The sequence below is a fragment of the Solanum tuberosum genome, unplaced genomic scaffold, assembly GCF_000226075.1.
Source record: "Solanum tuberosum cultivar DM 1-3 516 R44 unplaced genomic scaffold, SolTub_3.0 scf00005, whole genome shotgun sequence".
Lineage (NCBI taxonomy): Eukaryota > Viridiplantae > Streptophyta > Magnoliopsida > Solanales > Solanaceae > Solanum > Solanum tuberosum.
Window position 1 is genome coordinate 3,018,372 of NW_006238931.1, and position 5,566 is coordinate 3,023,937.

The window sequence follows — 5,566 nt, forward strand, 5'->3', positions numbered from 1 at the left end:
GTGTTTAGGTTGAGTTTGAGTTTGTAAATTTCGTCAGGAAGCCTGAGATCGCCGAATGGTGTCGGTGATTCGCCGAAAGGCCCTGAGCATCGCCGACCTGTCATTTTTCTGAGAAATTTTTTTGTCAATCCTTTCGGCGATCCCGATCTTGCTCGCCAAAGTGATTCTGCGACTCACCGATCGGTTCGGTGAGTCTTTCTGCAACTTGATTTCTGCATTTTTCTTCAATTGTTCTAACTCATTTTGATGTACTTTACAGATATGGCTAGAACCAACCTGGACAATAGTGGTATGCCTCCCCGCAAAAGAGCACGGGGAATTGTTATTAATGAGAGGGAAGCTACCCCTTCTAAAAATGGGAAGAAGGCACCTCCCAAGGGAGACAAACGCAAGGGCAAAACGCCCGCATCAGAGATATCGGAGCTAAAACTACGGCAGCGAGGGGGAGTCCTTTGATTCCCAGGCTGCGTTCTCTAAGCCTAAGGATGACCAACCTTTGCAATCCCGGCGAGATGAGATTCATTCCTAAGTTCACCAAGATCCGTTTAGGATTCTAGAGGCCACTCCTCCTGCTGCTGATACAGTGCCAGCTCCGGCACATATGGTGGTTCTAGCGCCACCAGTTCAGGGTGTTTCTCCCCGGCTACTCAACATGCTAAAGGCCTAGGGGTTAAGGACGATTCTCGAGGAAAAGTTGTTGTCTACAGAGTGTCTAGTGGGAAGATATTCTATTGTGAGGGACACTTTCCAGTTTCACAGGTTTGAGCAGTTCACCAGGCCCCGAGGCCCCTATATTCCTACATGGGTCTGGGAATTTTACATAATATACGGTGACCTGGTACCAAATGGGAAGAACAAGGCCAGTTCCTCCAGACTGGTAAAATCCATTATGGTCCAAGGGAAAGAAGCGAGATGCAACATCGATTATATCATTGCCGTACTCGAAAAAGGATCAGGTTTTGCCTACCCGATCTTGGATACCACCCCGAGGTGGATTGAAAAAGGGATGGCTTGCTCCCCTCATTTATGACACCACCCCGAGATGGATTGAAGTGGGCCCTTCGATTAAGAAGAAGGACTTGCACATAACTACGCGATATTGGGTTTAGATTCATAAGCAGCTCAATTATGCCATCATAGAATGAGTCCATCCTCCGCCATCCGAAGGCTACCTGTCTTGGATCAATCATAGCCTGGATGAGCATTGACTTGGAACTCATTATTGAGCACGAGATGGCCATGAGGGCCAAACCGCGCTAGACCTCCCTTCCCTTCCTTGTCCTGATTACAGAGTTATGCCGGCGTACAAGAGTTCCTTGTGATGATACGAGGGACATCAAGGTCACCCCCACATCATCCATAGACATCCGGTGCATAGAGGCCAAGTACACTCAGGAGGAGGCAGATAGGAGGAGAGCGGCTCTGGTGGATACATCCCCGGAGGTTGATGTTGAGTCGATACCTGCATAGGCATCTTTGCCTACTCTGGCCTCCGGGCCTTCAAGTACTCCCGCTTTCACTTCCTCCCAGGCTCCCGTTTCATCTACTGCTTCCTAGCCCACCAGGATTACTCAGGACATAATCCTGAAGATGGGGAATTTTGCCCATTCTGCCGATGTGCGGGCTACCCGGTTGGAGGCTGAGGTACCTTGGATGATTAAGCGGGCCATCCTAGCTGCGTTGATACCCCTCCGGACATCTATTAACACTATCACGGCGAGAGTATAAACTTGTGAGAGTCGATAGGGGGCTACTTCAGAGGTGACCGCTTTGAAAGCCGAGGTTGTAGATTTGAGAAATGATGTGGACTGCTTGAAGTCCACATACTTCCCTTTACTCTTAGAGGAAGCTGATGATATGGATGCCCCGACTAGTTTTGAGATGCCTCCGATCACCATCAGAGATGTGCCTATGGATGATGTGGCAGCTGATGAGTCGGAGGTAGAGACAGATGAGGAGAAGCTAGAGGTACAAGAGGAGATCATCTATGGAGACCTTTCATATTTAGAGGAGACGATTGTACAGTCGGTCATTCAGACATCGTTGACAGTGACGTCCATGGCAGGCTCCAATGGAGCCAGTGTTGCTATTACACCGGGCACTGAGGCCCAGGATCAAAGTGTGGTCCGGGGCATTGATGCCCCGACAGATGGAGCGATTGTGTAGATAGGACCTTTCTTTACCTCCCTCTCTGTCGTATTTTTTATTTGACTTTTATTATGTTTGTTGCATTTGAGGACAACTGCATTTTTTTGTGGTGGGGTGAGGTATTTCCATACCTACCTCTTGTGACTATATCTTTTGTATATGTTATTGGGCATTTGTGTTTAAACTGTGCGTTGATATTGTCTTGTGGATATTTGAGCTTGTGGCTCCTTTTTATGAATGAAAATGGTTTTTGACCCATCTAAAAAAAATTCCACTCTTGTTGTGTGTGAATGTGGTTGTTCTTGTGCAAATTTGAGTATCGGTTATGATCAATACCAATGACTTGAATAGTGCCCTTAATCGAACAAAAATTAATGTGCGGCTATGATGAGGCCAAATGAAGTTGCATAGACAATATGTGAACTTTTTGCATCTCGTGTGGAGTCTCGTTTGATAATGGTGCCAATGCCTTGTGTGATGAGCTTACCATGAACCTTGTGTAATGACACCTAGAATTTGCCCCGTTGGTCCGGTTGACTAAGTGATGCAAACTCTTGCTATGATCTTAGGCAACAATTTTGAAGAGTGAAACAATTTGAAAATATACCTCTTTTGTGGTAAATCTTGTGAGATTTGTGAACTTTGCTTAACCCCTTTGAGCCTTATCCTTTTCTTGGAATAAACTTGATGCAATTGTAACCCTTCTTTATCCATTAACCCATAATCCTCATGAAGTGTGGTTTGTTTGAATAGCCAACTTAGGCCAAAAGCCTGAGTTGGGGGTGTGGTGAAAAGATGAGGTAAATCAAGAAGTGTGAAGAAGTCTCCCTTGATCCATGGACTTGAAAAAGATGGAACCCCTTCATATAAAAAATAAAGAGAAAGAAACGAAAGAAGCAAAAAGACAAAAAATGAACAAGTTGTGAAAGTTGCAAAATAAATGGGGTGTCTGGTATTCGATTAGAAGTGAATAATGGGGTGAATTTTGAGGATGATTGAAAATGCTGAAGGAAAGTGATGTTCATACCACATTTCATGAGGATAGCATCCCCTGAGCCTAAATGACCATACCTTTACACTCAGCCCTATTACAAGCCTTGAAAATACTTTTTTTATCTTGAGTGAGCTGAAACAAATGTTGATCGGAAAATAAGGGGAAACCTATGGGTGAAGTCATGCATGTATTCATCTTTGTGAGTGTGAGAGTTGTATGTGATTCCGAAGCTATAAATTGTTAAAGAATTGTGTGTGAATATGGACTCATCCTTGTTTTGAGGACATTTGAGTACCTTTATTGAGCTTGAACTTGTATTTGAAGCAAGTATTGTGAACTTGAGAATATTTGATAATGGTGAGTCACAACTTGAATCTTTGAGTGCACAATTGATCCTTGCATGAGTAAGTTAAGTCTTGTTTGTGTATTCATGATTTAAGTTTTTTGTAGCACTATTTGAGACATCCTTTTTGAACTGCTGAATTTGAGTTTTACTTGAGGACAAACAAACGTTTAAGTTGGGGTGTTGATGAGTCCAAGATTTGGACTCATCTAGGGCTTAGTTTATATAGATTTAGTGTCCCCAAATGCTTAATTTGTGCCCATAACTGATGTTAAATCCTTGATTTTTAGGTATATGGATTGAGGAACAAGGCATGGATACTAACAGGTAGAAAGGAATGAAACAAGCTGAAGAAATGGAGAAGAGCGAACCTGCGGATCGCCAAGAGCACTCGGCGACACGCCGAGTGGCTCATCAGACCGCCTAAAGTTCTAGTGTGCCAAGCCATGAAGGAAAGAACCAAGTTGGCAATGAAAAAGAGCAGTCAGTGGATTGCTGAGTGATTCCACAAAGCCAAGATCGATCTCCCAAAGTTACAAACCTGGAGGATGCGGAGTACCAAAGCAAAAGGGTGATGGAATAGACCAAAGAGAGGCTCACCGAGTGGTTCGGCGAGCCCGACTTTCTTCGCCAAGTGACTCTTCTCAGCACATTTTTGGCAACTATAAATTCATTTCTGAACATTTAGTTACAGATCTTTGGAAGAGATTTGAATTGTTTTATCAAGTTTTTAGCATCTGGAGATAGTTTTGCTCTTGTTTTTTCCTTAGCTTTGAAGGATTAAAGAAATTCACTTTTGAGAAATTCGAAGTGGGTCTTTGGGATTCTTCGAATTGGGCATTGTAAGGACGAATTACTCTTACCCAATTAATGGATAATCAATTTGGTAATTATTTTTACCTTTTTATAATGTCTAGCTAAAACCCCAATTCTTGGGGTGTGATCATGTGATTATGGGCTAATTTAATTTATGGGTATTGTTAATTGTTAGTTTAAAAGCTATTTAGAAGTGAGTTTTATTAGTAACTGTGGTTTAATTTAAGAATTGTAGTTGTAAATGCAGTTTTTTGTTTGTGTTCTTGGCTTGCTCGAGAGAGAGAGGTTTTAAACTAAAATTATTGGTTGATGGTTAGTGGGTATTAGGTTGACCTGGGTTCAGCTCAAGATAGTGAATCCTAAACCCAATCCAACACATTCAGCTCGAGTGATTGAATGGACTAAGGTGTGGGCTGTTCTTATTTTGTATGCTTGTTGATGTTCAAGAGAAATCACTTAATTCAGGGTAAATTGTTTGAGAGAAAGTTTACCTCCCCTATAGCCTAGCTTACTCACTAATATCTATCTATTTACTAATAGTTGTAATCACCCATATGTCTATAATTGCCTATAATCGATCACATCCCAAGAACCTATCTCATTGTTGTTAATTCGTATTGTTTGTGATTGTTGTTCGTAGTTGATAATCAAAACTAAACCCCCATTTGACATTCATGTCAGCCCTTAATTTGAATGATGTCTGTATTCGATAACTTTTATTCCTATTACTGATTTGAACATGTTCATACTTCCTAATTGAATCTGATACACGTACCGCTCCCTGTGGGATTCGACCCCAACTCATTTAGTTGGGTTATATACTGATTAACGATTGTTGACACTTTGAATTAGATGAAGTGTCTTTGATGACGTAACCTTAATCAATATTATCTAGGCACACATGAAAAATATCATTAACTTAATTGGAACCTCGTTTAACTACATACCATCTCGGGTACATCTCTTAATTATATTTTTAATCTAATGACTTAGCCACACTTCATTTCTCTCATCTAAAAGTTAAAATCTCATACTTGTACCACTAACACATGTAAAGGGTAACACCTTAATTTCTTACATTCTCTATGTCAAATTTACCAGATTAGATCTCGAACTAACATCATCACCCTCATGCTTCCATTCTTTTTTACCATTGCTCTCATCTCAAATTCTAGCTTAATGTTTATTACGAAACCCGAATATCAGTCTGATTGCTCTCTTACTATACTAACTTACAACTACTAGATTTAAATTAAGAAACACTC